The sequence below is a fragment of the Takifugu rubripes genome, chromosome 8 (assembly GCF_901000725.2).
Source record: "Takifugu rubripes chromosome 8, fTakRub1.2, whole genome shotgun sequence".
Lineage (NCBI taxonomy): Eukaryota > Metazoa > Chordata > Actinopteri > Tetraodontiformes > Tetraodontidae > Takifugu > Takifugu rubripes.
Genome location: NC_042292.1, coordinates 4454235 through 4473566, shown reverse-complemented (window position 1 = coordinate 4473566; position 19332 = coordinate 4454235).

Below are 19332 nucleotides of genomic sequence, written 5' to 3'. Positions count from 1 at the left end.
ATATTTATGTAAAGCTTAAAGAACTGCATGACTTTTCTCTGAGGCCTGTATGGAGGGAGGGGAAATTCAGTCCGTCTGAAAGTGAACGGATACATTTGGCACTTGGTTGCTTTATAATGAGATCACACAAGCTGAGGTGATGGAGGGCTGCCAGACACACAGCCACCTACTGACTGACAAACAGAGAAGGGCATTATGGGATTGTCAGTGGATGGTCTGTCATGGCAATATTATGATAATGCTTTATTCCATTCAATCATCTGAACAATATGCTTAAAAAAAGAAGTCAAATCGATGAAAAGACTCAGTGCTGGAGGTTTATGGATTGTCTGAAAACACACTGCAGGACATGATTGGACTTCACAGCTGCTAGAAGTGAGAAAACGCCGCCACCGATGGCAACATTAGTAACACAGATGAACCAAAACACACAGCTGTGGCGTGCAGAGCGGCTGAATGAAGATGATCCTGAAACAACAACTGAAAGGAGACTGGGACAATCAAATACACCAATCACTGTTCATCCACTCATCCGCGCTGCTTGATATTTTTAGATCCCTCTCGAGTACAACGTCATGGAAATATTCACATGCACTTTCGGGTTGAAAAACACAGATCAGTACCTGTGACTTGTACGAACAAAGCCTGAGATGCCTCCTTGGAGGTGTGAAAAGCCCTCAGGTTGCCCTGCCCGTCATGTTTATTTTCCCTACCTTTGTACACTTCTTCGGTCACTTTTTTCGCACTTGTCTGGCTGGTGTCACAGGCGTAACTTTCTCTTGGTGGAGAGCTCTGCTGTGACGCAGCAACATCACATGATTGGACTTCACAGCTGCTAGAAGTGAGTAAACGGCATCACTGACGGGGGGCGTCAGCAGTCAGAACTGCCCCGTTTCAATAAAAGACCAAACGCCCAACATGAATTTTCAAAGTGTTGTTTAGTGTTGATGTGCATGTTGCACAGATGTGTATCGGATATTAAAGGAAATACAGAACAAAAAACCTTTGCATGGACTTTCTCATGTGTACATGTGTTTGATATAAGATATGACTAAATTAATGGACATTGGATACCTGGCTACTTAGAAATGCCGTCAAAACCATCTTTTATGGAAGTTTGATGAGGCAGACTCTCGCCGTGGGCCAGTTCTGCTTCATTTAGGTCCAGTTTGTGCACCTTAGTCAACAACATAAGTGGATATTCAGAATGTTTTCTATTACTGGCTGTCATATTTACAGACCCCATGCTGTGCACGCATTCTCAATAGGTATGGAATGTTTGTAGACAATGATGGGGTCTATTACGTGCACTTATTGCGTGCTGATTTCAGTTTGTGGTGATCTGATGAGTCTGGAAAGCAACACACAGCTGACAGAGATAATTACCCAGACGATTCAGTTACACTGCTGCACATGGTGCTAACGGTCTTACGCACTGCACAAAGTTAATTTTCCTCTGGGCATCCATCTCATTTATCATCCTGTTTTCATCACGAAGTCGTCACCGCAAGATCATTTTTACATCATTTTAACCGTTAACGGGTTTATCACTTTATTGAATTCAGATACGAAACTTTAGAGGGGAAAAAACTCCACAAGTTGCTCCTTCCAGGTAAAAGTGCCGACTGCAGAGTCGTGACCTGAGGGGAGCTCTTTAGACTGAGGGTGCTGGGAAACCAGCGCTGCTTGATGGTCAACCCCTGATGGGCTGTGGTTGTCCTGGGCTGTGGTTGTCCTGGGCTGTGGTTGTACTGGGCTGTGGTTGTCCTGGCCTGTGGTTGTCCTGGGCTGTGGTTGTACTGGGCTGTGGTTGTCCTGGGCTGTGGTTGTCCTGGGCTGTGGTTGTACTGGGCTGTGGTTGTCCTGGGCTGTGGTTGTACTGGGCTGTGGTTGTCCTGGGCTGTGGTTGTCCTGGCCTGTGGTTGTCCTGGGCTGTGGTTGTCCTGGGCTGTGGTTGTCCTGGCCTGTGGTTGTCCTGGGCTGTGGTTGTCCTGGGCTGTGGTTGTCCTGGCCTGTGGTTGTCCTGGGCTGTGGTTGTCCTGGCCTGTGGTTGTCCTGGGCTGTGGTTGTCCTGGGCTGTGGTTGTCCTGGGCTGTGGTTGTACTGGCCTGTGGTTGTCCTGGCCTGTGGTTGTACTGGGGTGTGGTTGTCCTGGGCTGTGATTGTACTGGGCTGTGGTTGTCCTGGGCTGTGGTTGTCCTGGGCTGTGGTTGTACTGGGCTGTGGTTGTCCTGGGCTGTGGTTGTACTGGGCTGTGGTTGTACTGGGCTGTGGTTGTCCTGGGCTGTGGTTGTACTGGGCTGTGGTTGTCTTGGGCTGTGGTTGTACTGGGCTGTGGTTGTCCTGGGCTGTGGTTGTCCTGGGCTGTGGTTGTACTGGGCTGTGGTTGTCCTGGGCAGTGGTTGTACTGGGCTGTGGTTGTCCTGGGCTGTGGTTGTCCTGGGCTGTGGTTGTCCTGGGCTGTGGTTGTACTGGGCTGTGGTTGTACTGGGCAGTGGTTGTACTGGGCTGTGGTTGTCCTGGGCTGTGGTTGTCCTGGGCTGTGGTTGTACTGGGCTGTGGTTGTACTGGGCTGTGGTTGTCCTGGGCTGTGGTTGTACTGGGCTGTGGTTGTCCTGGACAGCTCCTGGAGGGAAGTTGCCACTGAAGGTCAACCCTACAGCAGCAAATAAATGTGTCCTGCTTGAATAAAGATTACATGGATCTAATAGGGATTACGCTGTAATGACCTGAAAAGGCAGCTCATCCGAGATTATGATGCATAAATCACATATTTGCATTCAGCAAGTTTCAGTGTGTCACACAATATCGCCAATTTGGTCAGGGATCGGACTGATTGCCCTTCCCGGAGGAGGTTCACCTGAAATCTATTGGTATTTTAAACGAGCTCGCAGCTGCATGCAAAAACACAGATCAATACCCTCTTGGGCCGAGAAAGGGCAGGGTCACGGGCACCATAGCACCTCCGGGTTAAACACTCCGCATCAAGTAATCCAGACCTCATTGTCCTCCGGCTCCAGCTGAGAGCCTCCTGTGAGTGTTTATGAATAGAATCAGACTTTTCGGTAGGTTTTAGATCGCTGGCCCTAAAGTTCAGCCACTCTGCCACCGTCAATAGTCTTCAGAAATCTCAAGGAGGCTGAAATTGGTTGGGAATATCATCCAAATTTGGCTAACATGCCAGGCTAGAGCTCCTCAAACCCTCGCCAGCCTGACAACTGAGCTAAAATGTGATTCAAATCAACTAATTTCTAGCCCTTTCTGAGTCCCACTGAGCAAAAAACATGATATCCCATAATGAGCAGCAACTCCAATGAAGACTCGAACCTAAACAATATAGAAAAACTATCTTTGCCAAACATTAAGAGCTGAAGAATGAAGTATATGTAACTAATAAAAAGAGGTGAATCATCATCCATGATCTGTTACAGGATAACAGGTAACAGGATCTGTTACCATTAAAATGTTTATGGGAATAAACCAGTGTTTGTTTCACAAAAAAAGTTAGTATTTTTGCTCTCAATGCTAACATCAAATACCATCAGGAACTAAACAACTGAGTAATTCATGGATATGTTCAAACTAACTTTATAAAAAGAATATAGAGTTTATATCTTCAAAAAAAACTAATTTAAAGACTTGCGTTTGCTTCATTGATGCTTTTTGTGGAAAAAAGTTTGCACTCGTCGTCCACGATGTCTCAGTGATAATATCAGATTCTCTCTGTAGCTGAAATAACTGGCTACGGGTGAGTAAGTAAGTCATGTTTGCTCATCCTAAACCCAATCTGGAGGAACGCTAAAATAACAAACGTACTTGCGGATCGTGAGACCCCCGAAACGAGTGAATTCTGGTGTTTGCGTTCATTGGAGGCCGCATTAGCTGCTTTGCATGCTGGTGAAGCCCGAAAAGGCAATCAACAGGAACAATCCTGATGAGTTACTGTTGTTATATTTGCTGCTGCTGCAACTACAGAATGGAATGTCAAAATGTTCCCACAGTCAAAGCAAACAAGCTTTTCATATTCATGTGGATGGAGCGAAGGTCAGGACATGCTGACATCTCCAAACCACCACAACCAGCTTCGCTAGTGGTTTCCAGGTAAAACTAGGGTTGACAAAAGCAAACAACTCTCAAAGCTTTTGAACCGTGTCCATGTAACGACCGCTCTATAACGACTCCTTTTGCCGACCTGTTGCCCCTGAACGCACCATGACAGTTGGGATCCTGCACGTGTCATCCTCGGACCAGCTGCCATTCTCCTGTAAAATGGGTCCAACTCACGACTGACAAACGCAGGAAGGATTTCTAAAACTGAAATCAGGCATCCAGGTAGACTTGTGAGAGATTCTGTCACAATCTGCTTCCCGAGTACTGTTTCTTCTGTTGCACAATGTCTGTTTTAGAGGTTTGAGCTAATTCCGGAGGCCTTTCGAGCTGTACGGCGAGTGATCCTCAAACCAAAATAGATACTGTGGAAATCGTGTTCATCTTTGGAAAGTTTTGCATTTGCGTTTTCCTTTTCTTAGGTTTTATGGCTCAAGTAATAATAATAATGCAGTAATAAGAACATAATAGAGATAAATGTGTCCAGTCTTGTCTTTCTCCATCTAATGTCACTTCGCTCTTACGTTAGCGACAGGAACAAAAAAGAACACTTAAAATCCGCGTTCAGCTACGCCTAGAGCTGGTTAGAAGAAGCGAGCGGCTCAGGTATTTTTCCTGGTAAAATCGATAAGACATCTAGCGCCATTAAAGGTCTCAAGAAAAACCCGTTCCCATTCAGTCCTCTGAAGAATGGACACTCCACTTCTAAATAATTCCACTCTCCGAAGTGACGACATCTCAGGCGAAAGTTGCTGCCCCGGGTGCTGGCATTTCTTTGGAGTCTGACCATAACGCAGCTCAGTTCCTCCCAGTCTAGTCTGCGATTGAACGGGCTGAACTGGCTGGAGTCACAACGGTTGCATCCTCTACACAAAAGCAGCTGAAGAACAAGTACTTCCTGACGGCAACAGGTGACATCACAAGCAGAAGCCGCACAGGAATTCTGTTTCTCCGCATAGTCAATATACCAAAGCCTCATAATCCATGCATTTATTGTGGAAAGTTTAACAACTTTGGACAACGTAAGTGAAGAGAAATACCGACGTCCCCAGTAGAGAGTAAACTGCGACGGAGGCACACAAAGTTTTGTGCAGTTCAATAGACATTTCGCCTTCGTGGACATAAAGACAGCCACAGAGTGAGCAGCCACGTCGTGACAGTCAAGGGCCTTTAGAAGCTACTGTACTTCAGCGCAGCACAAAGGCTTTCACTGCGTCACAACTTGCTGCACGAGCTTGTCACGACCGCACTGCTGCAGTTGAACGTCCCTTGAACGGCTGCTTCCTTTCACCTTGAGTACTGTTCTCATCGCCTGTCGCTCCCTCACTCCCCGCATGAGCTCACAAAGTACTCTCGTAGCTTCCTCACACAGATGAACGAAAGTAAACTCAGTCCACAGGAAACTCCCGTTTTTCCCTCATATCGCATTTCAAACAAATTTGTTGGAGAACAAGGTTTCTCTTTTCTCTCCACATTCATGACTTTCTGTTTCCTTGCCTGGACCAGCCCCAGGGCAGCGTGGTGGCGGCGGAAGCGATGAAATGTGACCTGCAATATGAAAGTCCTCACTGCCGTTGTGCCGATACGCTGCTGATGGTCCCCGAGCGAGAGGTGCAGGAGGAGAGGGCGGCTGCGTGAGGCCTTGCAGATCAGCTTACTGTGGTCACTTTAGGCCACGTTTCCATGTGCATCCTTAATTTCCCCTCGGGGAGCGTTCAGCAGGGCCGGATCGCCAGCATCTTGGTGACGATGCAGCCGAAGCCCGAGAGAAACGTTTCAGTGGTCCCCATCAAGATTGAGACCTCGTTGTCATAAATGTTGCTTTGATGTTACAGCGCACACTTGGAGGGGGTGTGTGGGGGGGTGTTGTCTGTCTTTGATGTGGAAATTCATTTGCGTGGATGTTTTTAGGGCCTAAGAAAGCACAGCTCTTGGTGGCACCAGCATTCATCGCTGAGCACGTGTGAGGTTTCTTTTTGAGGCTTTCTGTCCATTTTAATCAGTGTTGTTGTGGGTCTATGTAGGATTTTCTAAGCTACTGACTTTTTCAGGGCACAAACAAAAACAAACACAATGACTATTTTCTGTCAGAACAGAAAAAACTGAAACAAATCTCGGTCTGTGTCACCATCACCTGTGCTGACTTGGACAAATCGCCATAAGCCTTTCAGTTGTATGCTCCTGGATGTGTACTTGCTCCGCCCATTTTGTCAAGACAATAGTTATGAATACTTCAAAGTACAGGTGTCCAAGTATCACAAGCTCTCAAATCCCAGACATGACAATGGTGAAACATGATGCTAGGATGATCCACGCTGACCACGTTAGCTTTACGCAAAATAATAATCACACGTAGTTGCCACTGTTGTGTCTTTCATGCTAAACTATTTAAATCGTATAAGAGACATTTTAGATTAATACTTCAACAAAGATCTGGATTGAGGTGTTTTTATACAACACATGGCTCTGAGTATCTTGCCACGTCTGTTGCACTTCTCTTTTTCTGCTCCTAAAACTATACTTGTCACCGCTTCTCTCTTAGGCTGGCCCCACGCTGCTGGCTGCCAATAAAATGCTCCACAGTTCAGTGGGACGAATGTCAAGACATTGTCATTGCTGTCACGCTGACGGAGGTATGGCAGACAAGCCCCATCAGCTGAAAGGTCACAGGAAACCTTATTCTTCCATAAGTGGATATTGTACTAATTTTCAAACTGCTCTGGAAATGAGTCATCCTGCATGTTTTCACTCTATGACCAGCATGTTATCCCTCTATATTTGGATTTTTGAGTTGATTTATAATGAAGGGGAATTATTAGAGTTCTCGGACCTGTGTCGGTAAACATGTGTCATACTGGCCTGCTAGCTAAACCAAGGCTATATTTAATGCTTACCGGTACAGTGGTTTAAATTACCTAAAATATAACAAAATATACCCAATCAGATGTTATAATTTTTTTATTCCATTATAAAAAAAGATTGTTGAATAAAGGTGGAAAAAAGTGGATTTGTGTTCTGGAAACACTGAAAGTGGCAACCTGGTAATCACTAGCAAAAATGAGTAAAAGACAGTTTTTCAAACTCAGCTGATTAAGAATAAATTATGTAGCACCCCAGATTGGCTTTGGCCTTCATATATCTTGTCATGAGAGCCTTACTACTTAAAGTCCATTTAAATGCTGTTTATTAAGTCTGAATCACACAAGACTTCATTCTGGACACAACGAATGGAAATTCGTCCGATTGGCTTGTTCAAATGAATGTCACATTCTATAATTTAGCTTTAGATTTGACCGCACGTCCCCCATCATATGCCTTGTATTCTGATGGGACCTGAATGGATTTATTAGATTCTGTTCAGTCGCTTTCCATAGGAGAAGTAGACATCTCTCCTAAACATCTATGACAGGAATAAGTAACCAACAGACACTACCTAGGAGAAAATGTGGGCCAGATTGGACTTGGTCGATGTTTAGGAAAAAGGAATAAATGGCTTCATATTCCTCCAATGGTTGTCAGTATTTTCTGCTAACCAGACATGTTTGTGGGTGCAAATTGGGCTAAATCTGTGTGTTGTAAACATAAGAGGGCTACATTCAAAGAAAAAAAAAAGAATCCTTGAAGCAAATGAAGCATTTTAATTATTCAGTGTGTTCAGTGAGGTAAGACGCAGAGGATTAGCATCCGTTTGTGCCAGTTTCGGCTGTAGTTGCTCATTTAAATGTTCAAAACGGCTCAAACAAAAGCGCCAGTCCTTTAACGCAAACATCTTGTTTGGCTCAGGCAAAGTTTCAGAGGGAAGACTGAGGCAACTGTGACTACATGCAGAAATGTTCCACATTTGGGAGCTTCCAATTAAAATGTTTAAAGACAGAATTCACTTGGCATGTTCACATAGTCAAGGCTGCAACTACTACTTCTACTACTAAAAATAAGGTTTTACTGCTAGTTTTTTTTTGCTTTTCAGACTTGTCCTTTAAGGAACCTGTGAAGTTTTGGTGTCAGGACTTTGTTCATGCCTGAACGACTGCTGTTACAGGGATTTTCCTCGAGGTGTCACTAAGGGGCACTGCGGAAACAAAGAGAAGCAATTAAAATCCCAGAACAAGACATCAAACCTTTACAACTTCAAAATCTCTTCCTCTCGATCATTTGACGTGTGTGTGGTCACGCGCTCTGACACCTTATTTGTTTGCATACGTTCAGTGATCAGATAATGACTAAAGCATTTTATTGGGTGGTTGTTTTTTGTTTGTTTTTGCCAGAAACTCGTATTTGAATTTGCCGCATCATCATCATCTGGATAACAAAGACAAATCTCCATGAAATCTGCGGAGGTTAATACAGCACGGGTGTTAAAAGAATTAAAAGAAAATATTTTGTGAAGGAAAACATCTCATCCGAGAACATTTCTTCTGGTGTCTCCCCTCAGCGAATGAATAGCTGTGACTTTTTCTTTTAATATCCTTGAGTTTTGCATCACTCTATTCAGCTTAATAACACAGACAAAGTGGGCAACTTTAATGACTCCTCTGGCGGAACGCCATCTAGTCCATCAAATAAAAACCTGCTTGCTGCCAAAGCAATGCGAGGTGCAGCGGATTCATCTTTATACATCTGAAAATTTCAATATAGCCAGTCGGTCCCTGTTTTGATCAAATAAGACCTGCATAATCTCAGTCGGTGCAGAGAGAGAGACACACACAGAGACCGAGAGAGAGACAGAGAGTTCCTGGAAAAAAGGCCTGATATGATGAAATGACAACAATACCTTCACTTGATGGACAGAATCCTATTGGACATCAGCTGCTTGATGACACCATTCACTCCTGACCTCATTCCGGGAGACAGAATGACGCTTTACCTGAGCCCAGCTGTGCACTGGCTTCAGGTATAAAGCCGCTTGCGCTTATCCGGGTTTCTGAGGATTTTTGTTCGGGGCGCGCTGCCCAGATGAAAGAGAATTTTGTCAGAGGGATGCCATGAATTATGCAACGGCAGAGTGGATTTGCGGATCTTGCTGAAAATTAATATGATACTCAATAAAGAAACAAGACAGAACTGGTGGTTTTCATCCCACAGAGAGACGTGGGCGGTAGCTCTGTGTCCTGAGATTTGTCCATTTGCCCCGATTGACACCAGCTTCACAGGTGGAAGGTCTCCAGGCCTCTGGGCTAAGACACCAGCTCAGACTCAGAGTTAACAAGGCCAGGAAGAGGATGCAGAAAAGAAAGCAGCCATTATCCAGGAAGGAAAATAGCTCAGCGTGTGTTGGATAATGGCCTGGGAGTATTTCCTTCTGTCCTCCCACTGCGGATATATATTTATTTATATATATTTGGTAATCCTTGAGAGCAGCTGTTGCCAGATCTCTGCCCTAATCTACGCCCTCGCCTTCGCAGCTTGAAGCGCTGGCGTTTGGAAACTGGGGCAGACGGGGGCTCGGCGACGGGGCCGGCGTCGTCCGAGGAAGCTGTCACATCTGGAAACTGTACGTGATGGGATACACTGCCGTCTTACTCCGTGGTGGCAAAGTGCCGCGCAAATTCCAATCCCAGTTAGCTCAATTATCTCCTCTGTCAGGATGATCCGTGCGGAAAATGACACTATGCCAACCTGAGGTGATTGGATAATAAGTGTGGACCGGGAACCCGCTGTGAAAACGCTTTGACAATTTATCTAATTGACAATCTATGACTCACTCTGCCTGGCACTTCATTTCAATTACTAAATCCCCGGCGACGCGGGGAGCTGGCTGGGAAGGTGTGTCCAGGATTTTCGTGGCATTTGAGGGTAAACAAGTGGCCTGAAAGATTCTCTCCTCCTTCCGCCCTCGGCCCGGCTCGCAATCCTGTCAAAAATCGACATTGTGCCACAGCCCCTGGCATCTCATCCATATACAGAGATCTGCCCTTTGGCATCAGGCACAGACGTGCAATCTTTAATGCACGAGTAATGTAAAGTTGCCTGTTTCGCCGGCGCCAGCACGGCCTCACTCGTGGGTTTGACCACTTCATATGCCTGTTGAAACTGTCCTTAACTATTGCCTGAAGGAAACAGCATAAAGTGGATTGAGGGCACTCTACTTCCAAAAAGAAAATCTAAAATCAGTTGCTTTCTTGAAGCCAACCCCCCCTCTCGTCCACTTTAGACCATATTGCCAAGGTAAAAACATACAGTCTATAATTCTCCTCCTCAGCACCAAGAAAATAAACTTTGGGTAAAATTGCCTTCTCGCTGTGACAGCCACATGCTCAGGGTACAAACACACAATGTCATTTTAAAGCGGATCTAAATAATATCAAAGTGCACGCATGAGTCACAACCGCGCACGTCAACATTGCAATTAGCTGAACTTTTCACCAAGAAAGCAGTGAACATCCAATGCCAAAAAAAGAGCAGAGGACTCGGAAATGAGACAGGCGGGTTTTAAACTGTTACGTGGTTCATAATGGTCACAAAGTTAGCACCCACGCTACAAAAGTACGCTCGTTTCTTTTTTAAAAACAATATAGAGACGATCAGGCTCACAGCTAGAGAGCAGCTAAAAAACCTTTAAGGGTCACTGAGAATCTGTCCTGCGCTAGAAGGAAACAAGACCAATTATTTGGCACCATTAAAATAAAAACACCAAGAACTGAACCCTCCTGTCAGTTTTGCCATCCTGACCCCAGGACATTCACAAGGCTAATGCTGTGCTAGCATACTGGCAACAGATCTGCACGGAGCTTCAAAATTATTGACAAGGTTAGCATACTGCTTTAAAGTGTTAGCATGTCTTATCAATACAACACTGTTTCTCTTCCACTTTAGAGAAAAACCAGATGCTGGTGGGTGTTTATAGATTTTTAATGCAGTGTGAATGAAAGCTAGCATCTTAGTGGGTGTGTGGAGGGGTCAGCTCACCAACTCCAGACCAAACACAGGAAGAGGAATTCACTTTTATTGATGAAAAACACAATGCAAACAAACAGCCACAAACCTTTAGATCAGGATTTTGCTGCTTTGCATTTCAGTCCACTAAATGTTAATACTGAACTTGGAGGGACGAACAGATAGATAGATAGATAGATAGATAGATAGATAGATAGATAGATAGATAGATAGATAGATAGATAGATAGATAGATAGATGGATGGATGGATGGATGGATGGATGGATGGATGGATGGATGGATGGTGGATGGACGGACGGACGGACGATGGATGGATGGATGGATGGATGGATGATGGATGGATGGATGGATGGATGGATGGATGGATGGATGGATGAATGGATGATGGATGGATGGATGGATGATGGATGGATGGACGGACACACCTATATAGTGTGTATGTATATTTGCAGGCTTCACCAGTGTTTTATGTGCGTCTGATATAAACCTTTGTGATAGCAGCTGTTAACCAGAGTTGTCAGAGCCAAAAGGGCAGAGAACCATTGCTCTCAAACACTAACACATGCCCTTTTAAAATACTTTTACTCTTATTCCCAAAGTGACTGCAGCAGTGGAGGTGGACTGATTGATTTGTGTGTGTTTGAATGTGTGTTTGTGCTTGCAAGGACACACACACACACACACACACACACACACAAAGCACTGCTTGGAACTTTTTGCACCACACTAAGGATGCCTTGAAATGCAAATATGTTCTCTTAAATAAGAAAAAAAGATGTTTCCCTGACACCAGAAGATTATGCCAGTGGCAGAGAAAGAGAGCTCCTAAACAAACAGGGCCTTGACATTGAAAGACTGAGGCGAAAAGAACATAGTGGTCACGGTTAGGGAAGGTCATATAGCTGTTAAACAGCTGTCAAGACAGCTAGTGCTTCAACCACTATCACGTATGCAGCCTATATACTTTAAATAGCTCAGTATGAAAGGCTCTGCTATTATATGTGTTCATTAAATAGAGCAAACATCATCATGCTAGCAAAGTTGATTTAATACACTAGCAAGTTAGCTTTATCAGCATATTAGCCTGGTGATGCTGTGTGCCTTCACAAGTTCATACTTGCTGTAACAGATGTTTGGGGACATTTTTCACACAAATTTATAAATTTTGACATCAGGCAGAGACGTTTCCTGTCCTGGAACATAATAGGGGTCACCAGAGGGTCCCTATTTACACTCTAGCTACATATATTCTGACCCAAAAGCAAGCCTTTCTCTCAATAAAATACAGCTTAATTACATTTCCTCATTTGTCAGATGTTTCCATTAAGCATGCTCTAATTATTTGGCCCGGCTTGTTTATCCGCTGGAAGTTACAGCTTGTATTGTTGTGACTGCCATCTGCCGTGCTCAAGACTACAGCTGCATCATCGTAATCAAGACGCCACCGATGCTCCTGGAGCATGGGTCATGAAGAACGGAGTGCGGAATAGTCAGGGAGGCAAAGTCGTCATCGTTGTCTTTATTTCTCCTTGACTGAATAATGGTGTCTTTTTTCTCTTAAATACTTCCCTTTGGGCCAGGTTGGGTCTTGGGTCAAGCTCATGTTCCTATACAACAGTGGTTCCCAAACTGGGGGGCGCGCCCCCTGGGGGAAGGGGGGGGGGGCAGTGAAACTGCAGGGGGGGGCGGCAAATAATTTCCTGCTATACACTCCAGTCCAGCGGGTGGCGATAATGCGCCAAACAGCAACCCCGCTTTGAAAAACTTTGCAAAGCAAAGCAAGCCCACACCAGTCACTGATTTGATATGTAGCACTTGTAGCACAAATGATGTTGATGCAGGTCTGGTTTTCATTTCAGTTTGAAATTTGTTGGTGTTGCACCGTTCCTAAATTAAAATGTTAAAATGTGAAGTTAAATTTACTCTGAATGCTGGATGAATACTAGAATTCAATTTCAGAAACAAATATTCATTTTAACTGAGATGCCAAATTCCGGTTAAAACTGTGCTTGTTATTCTGGATTCATTCCAGTGTTCTGGATCAAATCTGGTCTGAAAAGGTGAATTCAGTTTAAATTCCTCACTGCTGTTCAACATGGTGGAGAGTAGGGACCTCAGTGAGGAAGAAGAGTCCCAGTTAAAGCTCTTCATCAGGATGGAGGCTCTCTGCTGTTATGATGTGAGCTCTGTATATAATTATATTTTTAAATTATAGTTGAAAGTTTGTTAGTATTGCTATTTTTCAGCATAACAAACAATAAAAACTGTACAATTGAAATGTGAAGTGATATGTACATATTTTAGAAAGAAAACATCTTTATCTATTATTTAATTTATTCAAAACAAAGGAGGTGCGGTTGATTTGGGGTGGGTGGGACCGGGTGCAGTGAGGGGTGGGGGGCTTACAATGTTCTTACATCATCAAAGGGGGGCTTGAGAAAAAAAGTTTGCGAACCACTGCTATACAACATTCTACTTGCAACCTTTTTCATTAAGATGCTGGTTTATGGATATTAGCTGTCTCATCTTTAGCTCACAGCGTCTCGGAGGCCTTTCAATGTATTAGAGTTGTTTTGGATCGTTCTCTTCCCGCTCAATACTGAAATAATTCAGCAGAAATAAAATTTGCATCTCCGATGAGAATTGAGAAAATAATGTCTCCTCACATCGCGGTCCAACACAGCGGCCATAGAGACTATTTAATTCTGGCTGGACGCGAGCCCAGGCAACGGCCACTCGGCCCACTGCTCTGGCCTGGAGCTCCCGTGGGCAGCGGCGCAGCTCAGAATGCCCGTGGATCACCGTCAAAACACGAACAAATCCACTCCGGCCCGGCGGGGACAGCGAACTGTAGCATGGCATAAAAGACGGGAGGAAAGCAACAGATATCTGTGGGGAGCCCTGCGACAATGTGATTACTGGCTTTGATTTCTGGCTTTGAGCATATTAAACAAATGTTTCTGCCTTGTCTGCAGCTTGCACCTTCTTGTGTCACGTTTGCACCATTTTTTATAAATATTTATCTGAAAAATTCAAAGCGGAGGGAGAAACATGCCCCATATGCTGTGTTTGGGTGGCTGAAAGAGCTAAACATGTTCTACATCTTCAGCTGGCTTTCTTGCCAACCTCATTTCTTTCTTCTAGCCACCTTTGCATGACACAGAAACTTGCACGGGGCCCATGTTGATGTATTTCATGGAGAAACCCGGCAGGAAGGAAATGCTGCTGCCAGCAGAGGTGACCCCACTCTGCCCACATTCTAGCTTCTATTCTCAACTATATCTAAGGAAGAAAACATTTCTTAAAACCCTTCAGCTGATTTGCTCTGAGGAAATTTACTGATGCTTGAAGCGGCATGAGCTGCAACCTTTGTGTGAAGGTGTTGGCCAGGACACGCCCGGGAAATTCAGACATTTGGTTTGGCCTGCGTGAAATCTGCTTTTGAGGATGTTCATTTTGTCCGTTTGCTGTGTGGCTTACATTGAAGATTTTATTTTGACTCTTTTCACTTTTCAAAGGTTTATGAGGACAGAGTGGAGATTAAATGAATGTTAAATGAGGTTTGTTCAGTTTCAAATTGACATACAAGAGTGGACTAGAGAGATTAACCGCACGTTTATGCATTTAGACAATCAAAAATACGTGTTCAGGTGTGTTCTTGTCTTTACGATGGTCTTTTTATTCCTTAAAATGGATAATTCTGGAAAGTTTCAGGCCCCTTTTGGTTTCACAGTATAAGGATTTAGGTGCCAAGCTTGGTTAGCATTCACAAATTCCTGCTTAGCCTCGTGCCCACTGGTTTGTCTCTGCAAAATTAACCTTGTTCAGACTGGAAGTGAAATCAGCAGAAAGACACTTAATTGCCATGCCAGTCAAAACAGATGTGATGGTATTCTACGGAAGTTCAAAATGGACACAAAGACTTGAACTTTCTGTGATCTCTTGAATCATTAATTATCCCAGCTGCGTGTGAATAGGGCAACTCAAGGCAGGGCCCTATGTGAGCATTTGGGGGTCCAGTACCGTGTTCTCTGAAGCCTACCCCCCGCTACCAGAAAACCATCCAAGTTTTGTCTGCACCGGGACTTGAACCAAGTACCCTCAGATTCTCAGCATATATTTCTCTATACATGTATATAGATTTGGGTATCGGAAACAATTTATTGTTATGTTCTGTTGAAATAAACTTAACGGTTTATTGGGGTGAGTTTTGGGAACTGCATGTCTGTTGATCCACAAGTGGGCAACGCTGCCAAGGCGAGAGAGGTTAGGTCAGATTTTAATCTGGCTCAAAAGACACCATTGACTCTTTATAAACTACACTTCCTGTTACAGTTTCTGGGGGACTCGTCCTGGATTGTCTCCTAATGTTGGCTGCCCCATGGGGGCAGGAGAGGATGTTACTATGGCCGACAAACAGAGGAAAAGCCTGAAAAAGACCCCGCTTTCCCTGTCTCCTGATGAACACTAAGGATCTAATAGAGTCTGAGGACCTGGACATGGGTAAGTTGCTGGCACTGAAAGAGGTCATTGATGATGTGTACAGTCACATATGGATGTTGCATTTCCTGGTGGCACAACTGTAAGAACAAATCCAGTGTCCATACCTGTCACTTCTCCTTCTAATAAGACACATAAAGACACAGCTAATGGAAAAACTGCTGCATTAAGTCGACCTGGATAACAGAGTTGATCCTGCTAAAATTACCAGTGCTAATGTTTTATCAGAGAGTGTTCAGCAAATGCTCTTAAGTTTTGAAGATGTGAGTAAGAAGCTACTTCATGTGGTTAATACATTCCCACTCTCAGTACACCAAGACACTTGAACGACCCACCCTCTTTGTAGCATCCAATCAGATGCTATCTCACGCTACACTTCACAGCAGCTCATGTCCCTTAAAGATCTAAATTACATCTATATCTATCTATATCAGACATGAATTCAAAGTAAAAGGGAGGCAAATTGGAGACAATATACTTGACGTGAGTTACAAGAGTGTGTGCAGACATGTTGAGGAGGCGGCTTTAACAAGGCTGTGATAATAAGAGGCATGCTAAGGAGAAAGCCAGGAAATTTCAAAGAATAGGGAATAAATACACAGGGAGCTGTAGCACTTGCTTTCAGGCAATATAGTTACAGATTAAATCATTCTGAAACATGTCATGAGTCATAAAAAGTGACGTTAGTGAGCAGCAGAGAAGCCAGCGCTCAACACCTCTTACTGACCAACTGCTGTGCATGGCACATGAGTGAAAACTAAAAACATAGAGGAGCCAAATATAAAGAAGGAACCTGTCGATCAAAAGAACCAAACCAAACACCAACTCCCACAAGATTGATATGCTCACTACACTAGTGGACTCTGGCAGACAGCATCAAAGGACCACAAGGGCAGTTGTCCACCAGCCAAACTCCAAATGAACAGGAATCGTGACTCTGTGGTTTCCCAAAGTGTCAGGAAGAGGGCTTACATGATTGTGGGGACTGTGGTGAGGAGCGCCACGGTGCTCTCAGTTGCCTACAATGCCCTGGGTGTCAGGGAGACTGAGGCCATCTCCTGCCTCTCCAAGTTCCATCATGTAGAGGCAGGAGTTGCTTTGAACACATTAAGCCCATTAGTAGGAATAATGAAGAGAATACAGCCCCTAAAACATCTAATGTAAACAAAAAGATGGCTTTAGGAAAACAGCAGGCACCTCCTCACAAGGCTTCCCACCATCGAGCAACGAGTCAATTGTTAGACTAATAAGCAGGAAAGCCTTAGCAAAGTGCCTCCTTAAGAGCCCATCGGTTGATGTTCCTGTAGTCCCTAGGGCTCATGTGAGCATTAGAAATACATCGTGGAAACATAAATTCTTACCTGATCTTTACACATGGCCTCTTTAAGAACTCCGAGACATCCTGGTGGACAAACCACACTGGATGTGCATGGTGTAAATAGAGATTTCATTCCATTTGATGGATGGGTGATTATCACTGTTAACTTACATGGAAATGAGGATCCCACCCTGTCAATCTATGTACCATTCCTCCTAAGTACTGCCCCTGGATATGCCACTACAGGTTTCAATAGCAATGTCCATCCCTGCTCACACAGGCCAGTCTGAAGAAAACAATTGTACCTCAGAAAGACTCAATAACTCCAGCCGGTGGTGTAACCTGGGTAGAATGTCCCACTATAGCGAGACCCACTCAGCTATTGGTGTTTGAACCAGAGGAAAGTGGTGCAGTGACAGTAGCAGGAATGATGTAAATTCAAAATGGAAAATATTCCCATGAAACCCATGCCTCTAGAAAATCACACTAAGCATAAATTATCTTGTCCAGGACATCTCTCATTGGCAGCATTCAGACAAGCAAAGAAAATAAAATAATTGAAACTGATTCAATTGATGAAAAAGCACAGAGTTTCATGGTGTCCCAAGCCTGGTCAACTTGTGCAAAAACAAGGTGGTAGCCACAAACTGGTTTGGTTTATCTTGACCAAGAACAATATGTTTTGGTGGGCAAAATGCTTTATGAGGAGTAAGATGCTTTTTCAAGAGATATAAATGATATCCCAGCTAATAAATGTCCACCAACATCAAAGATTCCAGTGCAGAAGGATTACTTTTTGTCCCATTTGCTGCCACAGTCAAGGAGTAAATTAAAGCTCTGTTAGCAGAAGAGTGGATTGTTAAATCAAAGTCTAATTGTGCAGCTTGTGTGGTATGCATTCAAAACAAGAAGGCTCACCCTATATTTGCAGGAATCACAGGTTGTTGAGCAAGAAAATCCTCTCTGGCAGGCATCCGCTCCCTCGTAATCAAGATCTGACTGATACACTCAGGGGATCATCATCCTTTATCAGGGCAAGTCATATGACCAGGGGTTTATTGTAGAAGGTTCTGGACATCTCACCACTTTCATAACTCCATGGGGATCAGATGAGTGGGTGAGCCAACCTTTCCAATGCCCCTGGAGATTTCCAAAGGAGCATGGAGGAGATGATTATCTCACTGAGAGATTAATGCTGCAGAACCTATTAAGATGACATCCCTTGCTATCCACAAACCTTTGGGAAACATGTTGAAGATGTTCATTATGTCTTGAGAGCACTAAAAAAACATGTCATGAAATGAAGGCCTGATAAATTTAAACCTTTTCGTAGCCAAGCCAACCATGTGGGATGCCTGGTCTCGGTGTGCACATCAGTAGGGGGTTCCTAACCCACTATTTCCGTCATATTGAGGATTTCTCAAGCATTGCAAATCCACCTGTATGAGCTACTCCATGTCCAACCTGGTATGTTAAGTGCACAGTCTCCTCAAGCAAAGACCAAGGTTTTCCAACCCTCCTCGAAGCCTTATGGAAAGAGGACCATTGAGGATCAGGAAGCAAAGGAGTTGCTCATAAGTAGGCTCACGAACCCTTCCGTCCTTGCTTACCCTGGCTTGCACCTATCATTCCAGGTACACACAGATGCCTAGCAACAGGGGCTTGGAGCTGTGCTCGACCGGCATCACGAGGGTAAACTGATGAGTCATAGGGTACGGCTCCAGAACGCTCACACCAGCCCAAAAGAACTACGGCTCGCCTAAATTACAGCACCTTAAACCTGGTCGCAGCAGACATAAAAACATCCGAGAGGTTCGCCCAAGGGAATCCCAAAAATAGCAAATCTGTTAAATCATTTAAGTATCCCTCCACATCACCTGTCTCATTATTGACTGGTGCTTAACAGACACCATGAGCTATATACAGGCCACACTTTTGGCTCCTGTTGCCGTACCGACACCCCTATTATTTCGTTGTTGGCTGGAATTTACACTCTGTTCCGTAGCAGCCAAGTTCTTCCACACTGTGCCGTCCCAACTAGACGTCAACAAGTCCCACATATGGATGAGATTGTGCATAAGACCATCAAGCCCTCTGCTGGCTAAAAGGCTCTAGTGTGTTTCTGTTCTCTCATTTCTGCTCCCACACCAGGCTAACGGAGAGCTTTTGAGATCAATGTGATTAAAGTGGGACCTAATGATTTGCTTAAAGGTGTCAGGCACAGGAACATGCTGCCATTTTGCAGACGGATGCCAGCGTTCTCATTCATTAGCTGTGTATTTTTGTCAGTTTACTTTGATTAATTAAAGTCGTCGCTTCGTCTTATTTCACGTCTGAATTATACATTTGGAATTAATTCCCCATTGGGGGCCTAATATGTGCCAGATTTGCACTTATCATTGAAGAGGTGTTGTTGGTAACCTTGTCTTTATGGGGGTTTTATGAATACAGATTCAGGACAAAGTTGCTTTTTTCTCTTTTGTTTTCATCACCCGATAATTCTAAAGTCATT